This window comes from Vombatus ursinus, unplaced genomic scaffold (genome assembly GCF_900497805.2).
Source record: "Vombatus ursinus unplaced genomic scaffold, bare-nosed wombat genome assembly UNPS02014847.1, whole genome shotgun sequence".
NCBI classification, from domain to species: Eukaryota; Metazoa; Chordata; class Mammalia; order Diprotodontia; family Vombatidae; genus Vombatus; species Vombatus ursinus.
In genome coordinates this window covers 157,362-172,815 of record NW_020954625.1, presented here as the reverse complement: position 1 = coordinate 172,815, position 15,454 = coordinate 157,362, and the positions used below count along the sequence as shown (strand labels likewise).

At 38.9% G+C, this 15,454-nt stretch overlaps 1 pseudogene; it reads left to right on the top strand.

The window, feature by feature from the left end:
• Positions 1 to 347: 347 nt before the first annotated feature.
• The window catches only part of LOC114026914, a 19,365-nt pseudogene continuing 4,258 nt past the window's right edge, over positions 348 to 15,454 (top strand).

Sequence of the window (15,454 nt, the reverse complement as noted above, 5' to 3'; positions counted from 1 at the left end):
TTGAATTTGGATATTTGTTCTCTCCTTAGCTCAACACACACCCATAGGTCAACAGAAATTTGATTGTTGACAGACTGTGATTGCCTACAAAATGAACCAGACAAAGTACTTGCCAGTCAAGAGGGCCAGGTCAGAGGCAGGAACCGATTCCAAAGCAGCAAATTTGTACACATTTCCTTAATAACCTCTTGGTTGCTAAACTAATCAAAGTTAATGGAAAACTAATTTTGTTTACCTGCAAGAACTATCTGTTTATTGGCTGGACATTCCCACTCCTTGCTAATGATTATAAAAGTATGGCAACTGAGCTGGTACCTCTGAGAGCTGTAGGACCATTTCTCAGGGCAATGAATCCTTGGGAACTCACCACGACTGCCCTCCTGGCTTGTGTCATTTTCCTGATCTTTTGGTGTCAATGGAGCCAAGGATTCAAAAGGGGGAAGCTCCCACCAGGTCCCACTCCTCTTCCCTTTATTGGCAACATCCTGCAATTGGATATGAAGAATATCCTTGCATCATTCTCACAGGTAAAGTGATGGATTTGGGTTTTGGGTCCTGGCTGCTTGGGTTTTGGGTCCTGGCTGCTTGGGTTTTGGAGAGGGGCACATGAAGGTTTCAAATGAATAATTGAATCAGCGCTCATGGTGATTTTGAGCACTAGGTCATGGAAGGTGAGTTAAAGGCTCTAAGAGTCATATCTCCATTAGCAATGATGTCAGGCATGCATTGATTGTTTTGTCAAAACTTTGGTAGCAGCAGAAGAAATTCAGCAACAGGACAAAATCTTTCCTATGTGTAATGCATCCCACAGGTTCTGGGCATACAAAATCAAAAATAAACCATTCAATTAATGAGAACTTCTTCAGGACCTACCACGTGCCAGGTACTGTGTCAGACACAGGAGAGAAACATGGTGAATGAAATAATCTCTCCTTGAAGGGAAATGGTTCTGTCCTCCAAGAGCTTATGTTCTACTGCAGAGATACAACAAATTCATAGACAAATAAATAGAATGCAATTAGAGGACACAGAGAGGATTTATAATTGGGGAACCCCAAACAATTTCAAGTAGGTGAGAACACCTGAGCTAGACCTTGAAGGAAGTAACAGATTCTGGTTGGGAGTGAGGGGAGAAAGAATTCCAGGCATGGGAGGCGGTCTGGGCAAAGGCAAGGAGTTAGGCGCTAATATAGCTAGGAGAGCAGTTTGGCAAGAATGTGAAGTTTGGGGGGAGGGGTAATACAAAATCAATCTGGACAATTAGGTTGGAGCCAGCTGTGGAGGCATTTAAATACCTTGTTAGGGAGGCAGTAGGGAGCCCCTACAGACTTTGGAGTAGAGGAATGATGTGATCAGAACTGGGCTACAAGAGTGTTAGGTTATTTGTGTGACTTATTCATTGCAAAGGAAAAATAGTAGAAGTAGGGGATTGAACTTGAAGGCCATTGAAATAATGGATAAAAATATAATTTCTTAAGTATCTACTAGGTGCTCAGTATTGTGGAGATAATACAGAGTGAGAAGTTTCAGCTGCATGTCAGTCTGAAAGTCCTTGTGCTCCTTAGGGCAAATTAACAAGTCTGATGGTAACAGGGCACGTTTAATGTCAGTTCCATCGATAAAAATCATATATTTTCTGATACTGAACCATTAGATAGTGCCCAGGTCTTTGGTGATGAGACTTTTCTAGTCTTCAGTAGCTGTGGCTTCTGCATTGACAGAAGCAGTTGCCAGGAGGTTCCTTCCAGGGCTGATGTTGGGGGAGGCTGGATGGAAGTAGGAACAGCGATCTTCAGGACTGGACTCCCACTCCAGGAATCGTGGGCTTACATTTCCTGTTTAGTAATTTTTACTATTTTTACTAGTAATGTTTAGTAAAAGTTGTTTAGAAATTAGTATTGGTAATGGTGAGGATGGTGTGTCTCTTCTCCACAGTGATTGCTCCTCATTGAAAGAATGACTATTTGGCTTGGGTTCAAAGCAGAGTCAATAATTTAGGGGCAAGGGTCATTGACATGAAAGGGTCCATCACCAAAGCTCTTGAGTATTAGTTCTAGGCTATCTCCATCAGTTTCTAAGAGAACTTGGTGTTGGTTTTACTTGTCTGTCATATTCCACCTTCCCTTTCCCTCAGAGTGACTTCCTTTGTTAGCTAGTTTGGGTTCCTATCTCACTAACCTATTGGAATAGTCTAAACCAGAGGGGATGAGGGTCTTAATCAGATCAGTGGACAAGTGAAGAGACAAGCCAGAATAGGTGTGGGAGACATGAAGACAGAATCTACCAGACCTGACCATAATCAAAATGATATGTGTCATAAGTAAGAATGAAAAGTCAAACCTGAATCTGTGTCAGGGTGAATGGAAGTGCCTTCTAGTGAAGTCCACCTCTTTGATGCCTTCAAAAGAAATGGGCAAGTTTGGAGGAAGGAGTAGTTTTAAGGGAAAACAAATTAGTTGCATGATGGACATGTTAAATTTGGAACATCAACAGGACCTCCAGGTTGAGAAATCAAGCAGTTGGCCACATGAACCTGGCCTTCAGATGTGATAAATTCTAGTCATATAGCTATGGGAGCCTTCTGCTTAGAAATGATCATTGAAATCATGGGTGCTGAGGTCACCTAGGTAGAGAGTGTAATGGCAGGTCATAGGATCTGCAAGGGAGTGGAAATAAAAAAGAGGTCAGAAAAGAGCCTTAGTGGGTAGGAGATGTCTGATGATCCAGCCATGTGGATTGAGAATAAGCAGCCAGAAGTGTAGCAGAGAACCAGAAGAGCCCAGGATCATGGAAATCAAGAAGTGAAAGGTCTCCAGATATTTCTTGATTGCCCAAGTTCCTACTTCCTCCTCTGTCTATTTTTTTTTGTAGAATTTTGAGTATTTTATTATTTCTTGATGTCTTAGGGAGCCATTAGCTTCAAATCATTCCAAAACCAAATTTCCAAAAGAGAAAAAAATAGTATGTAAAATTAAAGGGCAATGAGCTTCATGTCAATTTTTGGCAAATTTTAATACCAGATTAACAAAAAGATGTTTGGTAAACATCAAGGAAGGGGCACAATGATTCCAAAGAGCCACCCTATCTGCATCCAGAACAGACAATGCCAATTGTCCTTTGACAGAATTATGCATGTGATACCTCTTCAACTGCACAATTAAATGGAATATGGAACGTGGGAGTTTCTTTTGCACTTGGATGAAGGACAGAAGCAGTGTTTGCTACTGGAAGCATAGTTTGAGCTAAAAAAATCTCCATTGCAGATTTGTGTGGTAAGGGAGATCTCGCTGCTTCTTCGTTTTTTGGGTTTTTCTTTTTTTGGTTTGTTTTTTTTTCTTTTGACTTCACAAGAGGTGTATAAAGTTGCTTGATATTTCTTGTATTTCAAATGATGTTATTTGTCATTTAATTGAGTTTGCTGTGGTATAAGTTTCATATAAGCACTGTTTTGCCTTGGAATTTTAGGTTAAGAAACATTTTCAAGGATATAACAAAAGCTAAGTCTTGGCAGCCTAGAGCAAGAGTCAGCAAACTTTTTACATGAGGGACCAGACAGTAATCATTTTAGGCTTTGCAGGTCAAAAGGAAAAATCAAGGATGTTATGTAGGTATGTATGTAACAAGAAAAAAAATTCCACAAATCTTTAGTGATGAAATTCAAAATATAATAATGCTAATTAAGTACGATTTATTTTGTGACAGCAGAGAAGAGCCCAGAAAAAGGACATAGGCAAATAGGCAGTTTTATTACTATCACATTAAATTGAAAATTCTCATCCAAACCACCCATTTGTACATAACAGAAGGTCACAGTTTCATATACTATTTTCATGTCTGTTCTTTGCTTCTTTGTGTCCCATGCTGTGGACCTACTCCAGCAACCCCCACTTGCCTTAGCAGGCTGGATCTCCAGGGCTTGGGTACCTTTTACTCCCACACATTCTAGCTGTAGTCCTGAGGAGTTGAAGTGAGCTTTTCTAATACTAATGACTCACTATTCAAGTGAGTCTGGTGTGTAATATCAATAGTTAGCCAGACTTTATTTGCTTTTGGGAAAGGGTAATATAATAAAAATTGTTGATATGAAATATCCCCCGAGAAATCTGTGTCATATTTGCCTACAAATACATATATGAACTATTCAGGTGGATATGGGCTCAAGAATACACTTCTGGCAAAGAGGAAACTCACATGCTTAAAAGCCTTTTTATGGAGTCTTTAAGGTTTTCTGCTCAAGTGTTGTGCAGTTTTTCTGCCAGGCTCCTTGCAGAGCCTTGAAGCTGATTTTCTTTATCGTGTCATGTCCTTAAATCAGCAGGTAGATACGGCCTTCAGTTATTCCAATAATACTGCTAGGATGCTTATGGGAAGTCCCAATATCTTTTGTATCTTTAGAAATTCAGGAGATCCTCATCGGACCAATGGCGGGGAGAGGGAAGGAAACTATAACCAAGACTTAGGGGAGACCAGGTTTTTATCTTCTTCCCCCTTTTTTGGGGGGGGGGTCTAGGCAATGGGGTTAAGTGAGTTGCCCGTGGTCACACAGCTAGTAAGTGCTATGTGTCTGAGGCCCGATTTGAATTCAGGTCCTCCTGAATCTAGGGCTGGTGCTCTATCCACTGTGCCTCCTAGCTGCCCTCCTCTTCCCCCTCTTAACTCTAAGGAAATACTTCTCAAGGGCTTGGATGAAAGTCTTTCATGATTAAACTGCCAGATGTTCAAATTGTCAGGTTCTTAATTGACTTCCAGTTTTATAGAAAACCTCCAGGGTTTTGCAATAAGATGTTTGAAAGAAGTGAAAGCATTGGGTGTTGTTGAATTTTTTATCTGACTCATTAAATGCTGAGGAAGGCTGTGTGGTACAGTGGATGGAATACTGGCTCTAGTGTCAGAAGGCCTCTGTACTTTGCTACTTTTGGGACTTTGGGTTCATGTCTTTACATCTCTTGGCCCTGGTTTCTTCATCTGTGAAAGAAGATGGCTTCCAAGGCTCTTCTCTATTTAGATCTATGTTCCTATAATTCAGGCTACTCATGCCTCCAGTTTCTCCTCCATCTTTTTTGCTAATAATTGCCACTAGGATTCCTCTACCCCATTTGTCCCTACATAAAGGGGATGTAATTTTGAGTCTTCGAGTCTATTTTCAGTAACTTTTCCTACTGTTAATGGGTCCACATAGGAAAAAGCAATGCTGATTCATCATTTCATTATTTCCCCTTCAACGACCCACCCTTCCATAACTATTACCACATCTTCCCTATTCTCCTGGGTCTTCTCTGCAGGGTCAACCAATCTTTTTCAGGGCTAGATGTTAGTTTAGTTTTTCTAGATAAAAGGATTTGGTTTTTAAAAAGGTATAGGTATTTTAGCGTTTCTGACTCTATTTTCTCTATACTTAATTCCAGATGCAGCATCACATTGTTATATGGGAGACCCGTTCTTTCTATCATCTCCCTCTGCAAGCACACAAATTTACTTTAATATGAGATTCTAAACTTTCAAGCTAACCTTTTCACTGTGGATCTTAGGAGTTCTTTATTGATCTGTAGACCTGTGAAGGAAGAAATTTTATCTACTCTGGCCTCCCTCAAATTTCTCCCCTGGTACTAGAGAGGGTATAAAGAATATTGGAGTCATTTCTTCAGTACTCATGCTACTCCCTTCCTCTCAGATATAGATAATCTGGACTCCAAAGCAAACTTACAGAAATACACTAGCCAACTGTAACACGTAGTTCTTCTCCTATTTGTTCAGTTTGCTTCTTTATTCTGGGGTCCTAAAATTCAATTAAGGCACTTTCTTAACTGAAAGTTCTCTGACCCTGGTACCCTACTCTAACCCTAACTTTCCCTCCTTCATGCTACATAATATTTGCCCTCCTCCTTTCTCTGTTTTGATTTAAACATTCTGACTGCCACCCCACAATTCTTGGTTTTAGTATATCTTTAATGAGAGAGAGAGAGAGAGAGAGAGAGAGAGAGAGAGAGAGAGAGAGAGAGGGAGAGAGAGAGAGAGGGAGAGATTAGAGAAATCCAGAGGGAAGAGAGTATATGGGAGAAGAGGGTAGTCAACAGTGTCAAATGCTGTAAAGAGGTCTACAAGAATATGGATTGGGAGAAGGCCATCAGCTTTGGTTCTTCAGAGATCATTAGGAACTTTAGAGAGATCAGTTGGAGTTGAGTGTTGATGACTCAAAAATACTGCAAATATTTCAGAAATGAGAGGAGAGACAAAAAGAGTAGACAGCTTTTGTTAGGAGATGACAATCCCCTCTGCACCCTCTGTGGCTTTTTTCCATGTCCTCCCATAAATCTTGCATGGGTCATGTACCCAACATCGACCCTAGACCCTTTTTACAATCTCCTTACACTGGATAGGTGCCAGTGGAACACAGAGGGAAACTCTGCCTGAGAAATATACTGTGCCATATAATGACAGGGATTCCTGAGGAGCATACTAAAGGGAATGAGAATACTACCTTGTTGTCTCACAGCTTATGCCTTTGTGTACCCAGAATTCATTTACAACATATTGTCCAATGCATGCAGAGGTACACATATATAGCACATCATGAGGTGGTTGTGGGGGTAAATTCCAACTTTCTAAAGTTTCACAATGAACCTCTTCTTATTTCTTGGCATTCTTTTCACAGCTGGCTGAAAAATATGGCCCCATCTATACTCTTTATTTTGGAACTGAACGTGTTGTGGTGCTCTATGGCTATGACATTCTGAAGGAAGCTCTAATTGATCAAGGTGATGGTTTCATGGAGAGAGGAATTATACCGATATTTGAAGATTCATTCAAAGGATGAGGTAAATTTAGTTTATTCAAAAAAGTCACTGGAAAGAAAAATGGTACAGCAGAGTATATCCAGTAGAATGTACCTGCCCGCCTTCACCCGTGTGGCATAGTTACTGGTTTCATTTTTATTGGCCTTTTGTCAGCACTTAGGACAAGACCTTCATGTGGTAGGTACCTGATACCTACCATGCTGCATTGCATTTTGGTTTGAATTAAATAAAATTAAATTTGATCAATGAATTAAGCCAAAACTCCAGGGTCCCCATGCACACTGTACCCTCCAGCACCTCCAGTATTATAATGACCAATGTCCTTTTCTTCTCTTTTGTCCAGGAATTGCTTTCAGTCATGGAGAGACGTGGAAACAAATCCAAAGATTTTCCCTCATGACCCTAAGGAACTTTGGGATGGGAAAGAGAAGCATTGAAGAGAGAGTTCAAGAAGAAGCCCAATGCCTGGTGGAGAAGCTCAGGAAAACAAAGGGTTGGTTTTCAATTCTGTCCTCCTGGGCACGTGGGGTCCAGCTGCTCACCCATCCCCTGTCCTAAATACTGCTTGCTTTGGGAGTCATTCTAAAGTCTGCCTTGGTCCACTGACCAGGTAATCCCTGTGCTGGGTCAGGGAACTCCCTTCTGTCTTCTCATACTCAGGTGTTGTAAGCCTATCTAGTTTCCTTTCAAGGGGAAAAGGAAATTGTCCAGGAGAAAAACATTCATTGGCCTTTGAGGACTTATATCCTTATATCCAGGTATAGGCAGAAGAGCTGTCCAGTTCCTATGTGATTGGAAACATTTCAGTTAGAGCTGTTTTTTCCTCCTTTGGTAACTTTTTCTACATTAGGTCAGCCCACTGATCCCACCTTCATCCTTGGCTGTGCCCCGTGCAATGTGATCTGCTCTATCCTCTTCCATAATCGATTCGAGTACAATGATGAGAAATTTCTAAATCTCATGAACTTGTTAAAAGAAAATTTTCAGGTGCTCAGCTCACCGTGGGCACAGGTAAGGCTAGAGCTGTTTTCTTATTCTGTGGTTGTTTGCCTAGTTTCAGCAACAGGATCAATGTACCATAGGCTTTCACCTTTTAGCAAGGTTCCCAACACGCATAAGGATGCACATACACACACACACACACACACACACACTCACATGCTCACACTCACATACACATTCATATATCATGTACCTGGATATCCCAAGTGTTTGTAGATGTGCCGAGTAAAGTAGTTATTAGTAGAGAGTCTGTCCGGGGCATTCTGGAGGGATTAGGGAGGACAGCTGGCCAAAGCTAAGTCAGCAAGCCACTTAGGCCAATAATCTACACTGATTGTGGAAATGCTATGACCTAGCCTTTACAGTGGATGGACACGTAGGATCAAAGTCTTCATTTACTGAAGTCAGAACTAAGGATGCTGACTACACCGACTTTCTTTTCTTTTACCTTTCTTCTGTTTCACTTACCATCCGGGATACATATTCTAGCTAAACACCTCTCTGGTAGAATAAAAGATTTTTGAGGATGAGGACTGCTTTATTGTTGTCTATATTACTGTAGCCTAGCCCAAGACTTGGTTCGTAGTGAGTTCTGAACAAATGCTTGATGGATTTTATTAACGTAATGTGAATTGAATTGATTCAATACCTTGGAGTTTTTTTTTTTGATATTGATTTTTCCAAGGTAAGTAGATTTCCATTAACTCAAATTTTAGTTTCTTTTGAACAAGGACATAATATTCTGCTTTGTAGTCCCCCCAGTATGTAGCACAACACTGTGTGAATTAGTTTTGAGATATTGGCCAATTTAGGCTTAGATTTGAGAGGACTTATGAAACTCTTGGGCTTTTTTCAGAGTATCGCACTACTCTTTAAGTGCCCAGGCATGCTATTCCTCTGACTGCTCCTTTGATTGAGAGATTACAAAATCATAGAATTTAGGGAAAGAAAGGAATTTAATGAATAGAGGGATAGACCTGGAGTGAGGAAGAATGAATCTGAAATCTCCCTTAGACACTTAATACTTGTAGGATCTTTGGAAAGTCACTTTACCTCTATTATCCTCAGTTTCCTTGTCCATAAAATGGGCATAATAAAACACCAAAGATTTTGTAAGGCTCAAATGAGCTAATATATTTAAAGCACTTTGGGCACATTTACAGTTCTACATAAATGCTAGGTATTGCTGCTATTATTGTTATTATCATTACAGCAGAGAGGAGGAAACTGAGGTAGAGAGAAATGACATGATTTATCTGAGGTCACCATGTATGTCAGAGATCATGCATGCTCACCCAGGTCTTCTGACTCTAAATCCGATCATCTTTCTACTTAATTATTCTCTGCTGAAGAATAGATAACCTCATCTTCCCAAAACAGACATGAACTAAATTAGCAAGAAACATGAATCTTTAACATCTCTGCGTCCTTTAGTTGATACTTTGAACATTAACATCACAGTCAGCACAAACATCCTCGCTCTTGGGCAAGGAGAATGAGTGGTAATCGATTCATAGGTGGCTTAGTTTCCGTCTTCAATATTATAGGAGTCAGAGATGATCCTGTTCTTCACTCACTACCCTATCCCTTTTTGTCTGGTAACCATCAATGCCACCAAGAGAATGGAAGCACCTCAGTTTGAGGCTGTAGAGATAAGCAAGCTAAGCTTTTCCAAGAGGTAGAAAACAGCATCGTGTCTGTCTGGCATTGCAAGCCCTCCAAATCTGGCATCACCTTAACTCTTCAGCTTGATCTACATACTACTCCCCTTCTTGTGCTTTATGACTGAGGCACATGGACCATTCTCTGTCCCACACTAAACCCTGTGCATCTTTGACATTGTGGCTTGGGTTTCCTGTCCCCTATTCCTTGAGTGTTCTTCAGGTCCCCTTTTTACCTGTTGAGTTTCTACCCACTCATTAAAGTCAAACTTGAGTCCCACCAGCTTCATGAAGCCTACCTTGTTCCCTGAAATCAGCAATGATCTTATGCTTCAGGATCTCCCATAGGATTTTATATGCATCCTTCTGATGCACCAATCATGTCTTATTTATTTAAGAGTCATTGATGTGCATTTATCTTATTCTCCTTCTAGAATATGAACTCTATGTGAGCAGGGATTGTATCTTTTAGACTCTTTATGTCTCTCTGAACACCTAATAATTTGCTCTACATTGATTAAGTACTTTATAAGTATTCACTGAATTGACCTAAATGGATTGGTAATTGGTTAGCACAAACTCATTTAGTTGAACTTATAGTGAAAAAGCTCATTATACAGCATACCTTCTGACTCCTCTGTCCTTAAACACACACAAAAGAGTAAGAGCACACTCTAGCTTCTCTTGGAAGCCTTTCCACACTGGTAAGAGCTTCCATATCCTTTGACTGTCCAGGATCACTTCCATATTGGTACTAAGCACAATAGAGGACTTAAGTAGAGGAAATATTAATGACTACTTGAACCCAAAACTGGTCTTTCAGTTATTAACTTTAACAAAGTCATCAATATTTCTGTATGTTACCAACAATAGTAAACAGTAAGTGATAGAAAAATTCCATTAAAATTATTGAACATATAAAACATTTGGGAATCGACCTAGCACAACACACACAGGAACTGTTTGAATACAACAACTACAAAGCTCCCTTTATGGAAATGAAGACTGACCAAAATAATTAAAGGAATCTTAATTGGTCGTAGGAAGACTGAACTAATCTAAAATGGCAATTCCACTGCAATTCATTTACTTATGTAATGCCGTAGAAATCTAAGGATTACTTGATAGTGCTAGAAAAAAATGATAATTAAATTGATCTGGAGATATTAATGTCAAGAACCTCAAGGGAAATTATGACAAAGTGGAAAAGAAGAGAGCCTAGGAGTACCAGATCTTCAAATGATTTGTTATTAATTTTGAAATAGGTAGATCAGTTAAAGAAATGAAGTATACTAAAATTAAAAACAGGCTAACCCGATAGCCTAATGCTTGATGTACCAAAAAACAACTCACAAAGAAACCCACCAGCTACTGTGGTAGGAACTCACTATTTGTCAAAAAAAAAAAAGCACTGGAAAAACTAAGAAATATTCTGGCAAAAAAAATGGTAAAACCAACACCTCATACCTAATGAAGATTGGCTTCAAATTTACACATGACAGATATAAAGGATCACATTACATACAGCTTAGAGATACAAGGAGGAGATTGCCCTTCAGATCTGCAAATAGGGAAAGAATTCATGAAAAAACATATTTAGAGAATCACAGAAGATAAAAGGAGCAATTTTGATATATAAAGTTGAAAATTGTTGGTACAAACAAATTAAATGCTGCCACAATTAGAAGCGGAAGAGTTACCTAGTGGGAAATGTTTGCATCCATTTTCTCTGATAAAAATATTAATGACAAAATTTATAAGGAGTTGATTCAGATTTATTAGAGCTATTCACCAAGTGATAAATGGTTAATGTTATGAACAAATATTTCTTAAAGGAAAATATCAAAGCTACAAACAGCCATATGAAAAATTATTGCAAATCACTACTAATTAGAAAAATGAAAACTAAATCTCACTCTCATTTGGCAAAGATGATAAAATAAGAAAATGACACGTATTGGTGGAGTTGCAGAAAAATTGGCATATTAACATGATGTTGGCGGAGTACTTCTGGAAAACCATTTGGAACTGTGCTTCAAAAGCCAGGAAACTGCATACCCTTCCAATCAGCAGTTCATTTCTTATTTTTAGTCCCTATATACATCAGAGAAAATGAAAAGGAGAAAGAAAGGCATAAATGGAGAGAAATAAGATGGAGACAAAGACACAGATAGTAATCATAACTGTGAATGGAAATGGAATGAACTTTCCCCTAAAATGGAAGTGGACAGCAGAATGGATTAAAAACCCAAATCCTACAATATGTTGTTTACAGGAAACACATTTGAAACAGAGGGACACACTCAGGGTAAAGGTAAAAGGCTGGAGTAGAATATATTATGCCTCAAGTGAAGTAAAAAAAGCAGAGGTAGCAATCCTGATCTCAGAGAAAGCAAAAGCAAAAATAGATCTTATCAAAAGAGAGAAGGAAGGAAACTACATCCTGCTAAAAGGCACCATAGACAATGATGCGATATCATTACTAAACATATATACACCAAGTAGTTTAGCATCCAGATTCTTAGAGGAGAATTCAGGGAGTTACAGGAAGAAATAGACAACAAAACTATACTAGTGGGGGACCTCAACCTCCCCCTCTCTGAACTAGATAAATCTAACCACAAAATAAACAAGAAAGAAGTTAAGGTGGTGAATAGAACATTAGAAAAGTTAGGTATGGTAGACCTGTGGAGAAAACTGAATGGGGATAGAAAGGAATATACTTTTTTCTCAGCGGTACATGGCACATATACAAAAGTTGATGATGTACTAGGGCATAAAACTCTTAACGATCCAATGCAGAAAGGCAGAAATATTAAATGCATCCTTTTCAGATCATGATGTAATAAAAATTACATGTTATAAAGGGCCATGGAAAGATACACTAAAATAATTGGAAACTAAATAATCTAATCTTAAAGAAGGAGTGGGTCAAACAACAAATCATAGAAACAATTAATAACTTAATCCAAGAGAATGACAATAATGAGACAACATACCAAAACTTATGGGATGCAATGAAAGTAGCTCTTAGAGGAAGTTTTATACCTCTAAATGCTTACATGAATAAAATAGAGAAAGAGGAGATCAATGAATTGGGCATGCAACTAAAAAAAAAAAAACTAGAAAAAGAAAAAATTAAAAATCCCCAATTAAATACCAAATTAGAAATACTGAAAACCAAAGGAGAGATGAAGAAAATTGAAATTAAGAAAGCTATTAAACTGATAAATAAAACAAAGAGCTGGTTTTATGAAAAACAAAACAATAAAATAGATAAATATTTGGTTAATTTGCTTTAAAAAAAGAAAGAAGAAACCAAATTACCAGTATCAAAAATGAAAAGGGTGAATCTACCACCAATGAAGAGGAAATTAAATCAATAATTAGGAACTCTTTTGCCCAGCTGTATGCCAATAAATTTGACATTCTTAGTGAAATGGATGAATATTTACAAAAATATAAATTGTCCAGATTAACAGAAGAGGCCTATCTTAGAAAAAGAAATTGAACAAGTCATCAATGAACTCACTAAGAAAAAAAATCTCAAGGGCCAGATGGATTTACAAGCAGATTCTGTTCAACATTTAAAGAACAATGAATTCCAATACTGTTAAGAAAAAATTTAAACTTATAAAGAAATACAATGCCTTTGAATGGAATATAATATTTTAAAAGTAGAGATACAATATTGTCTCTTTATGACAATAAACTCACATGTGTTTGTTTGGGTTTGGGGGATGTAGCTTTACAACATTTTACCAGCGTTCAGAGTGTACCTTCCTGGAAAGCATAAACAATTTTCCAGAAATATAGAGGAAATTAAAACTTTCGCTTTGGAAAGAGTGAAGGAGCATCACAAGATGCTGGACCCCAGCAACCCTCAAGACTACATTGACTGCTACCTCTCCAAAATGCAGCAGGTAGGATGCATGGGAGCAGCACCTTGTTCACTGACCAAGGCTGACATTCCAAGGGTTCTTATAAGCCACTCTCTTCAAAGTGCAGGAAGGGACCTCAGAGAGTCTCAGGGTATCCATGTTCCCTAAGGATGCCATTGGTTTCATGGTAACTGGGCTTTGGTCTTACCCTCTATCTGAACTCTGTATGGGAAATGAGATTGGAAGAGTTCTGCTGTGCTGGGTGATGAGCTGCTGATCTGGGCTTTCCTGTTTGGAGAAGGATATTGCATTGGAGAATAGTAATAGTAGTCAATTAATAAACCTTTACTAAATGCCTACTATGTGCCAGATACTTTACTAAGTGCTGAAGACACAAAAGAGGCAAAAGAGAATCCCTGACCTCTAGGAGCTTACAATCTAATGGGAGAGATAATATGCAAACAAATAGATACCAAGGAAGCTCTAAATAGGAGAAATAGAGCAGGCCTTTGAGACAGGAAAACTTGAGTTCAAAGCCAACTTCAGACATTTTCTAGCTGTGTAACCTGAGCAAGTCATACCTCCAATGGCTGTCTCAGTTTCCTCACCTGTAAAATAGGGATAATTGCAATGATCTCCTTGGGTGATTGTGAAGATAAAATGATATGTTTGTAAAGAATGCTGTTTACTTTAAAGCAGAGGCAGCAGATGGCTCAGTGGATTGAACATAGAGCTGGGAGACAGGAAGACCTGAGTTCAAATCCAACCTCAGACACTTCCTAACTGTGTGACCATGGGCAAGTCACTTAACCTCTGATTGCCTGAAAATGGATCCACTGCAGAAGGAAAGGCCCAGTATCTTTGCCAAGAAAGCGCACAATGGGTTCATGAAGGCTGAGACATGACTGAAATGACTGAACAACAACAGAAAACCCATCTGAGGCATTATATAAATGCTAGCTATTATTATAAATGCTAGTTATAACTAGATTCCATAGAAGCACTCAAGGGGACAGCTAGGTGGCACAATGGATAGAGCACTGGCCCTGAAGTCAGGAGGACCTGAGTTCAAATCTGGATTCAGACCAAACACTTTACACTTACTGGCTGTGTGACCCTGGGCAAGTCACTTAACCCCAATTGCCTAAAAAAAAAAAAGCACTCAAAATTAACTAATACCAGGAAAAGGACAGCCTTTATTTTGCTTCATAGAAAAATGAAAAAATACAAAAACCTCCCAGAAACCCACAAACCAATTCAGAAAGCAAATAAAGCACTTAGAGTATTCCATCCTCTCTCCTGATGTTGATAATTTCCTCAGAGTTGCCATCAGTTGCCTCAACACTGCCAGTTGATTTGAGCAGAAAATTAGTTTCTACCCAAACTTTGTCTCAGCCTTCAAAAAACACATAGACAGCTTCATTTCTGTTCCAGGTAACATGGTACTCCCCATTTTGGCCATTCCACCATCCACTCTTTTCCATTTTCTCCATGTGACCTTGACAAAAATCGCTTCATCTCTCTAGGCCACAATTTAGTGTTTTCTATGAAAAGTGTTGGGTTATGTGAGCTCCAAGGTTCTTGCAAGCTCTAAATCCTATGAGCTTGCATGTTTCATAGATTGTCACATATTTTGTGAATTGGGCAGAAAGCTTAGTAACCACCTGGTTTTAAATGCTGTCACACTAAAGGATTAGAATGCTTTCACTTCCCCATCCCAGGAAACACAACTACTAATAGTGGTTTGAAATTACAGAGACACATTTCATTTCCACATGAGGGGGATAATGTCCAAGACTGGAATGAAATTTTTGATTGAGTAGTAAATTCCCCATCTATGGAAGCATTCAAAATGAGGCTGGATGATCACTTAAGGGAGATTTTGAAAAGGCAATTTCTGATCAATCACAGTTTTCCCAGATAAAGTTCATTTTCCCTACAAAATTTGAAATTCAGTATTCTCCATTGTAAAACCTTTCCCTCAGTTCCCCATCTTCTTCTTCTTCTTCTTCTTCTTCTTCTTCTCCTCCTCCTCCTCCTCCTCCTCCTCCTTCTTCTTCTTCTTCTTCTTCTTCTTCTTCTTCTTCTTCTTCTTCTTCTTCTTCTTCTTCTTCTT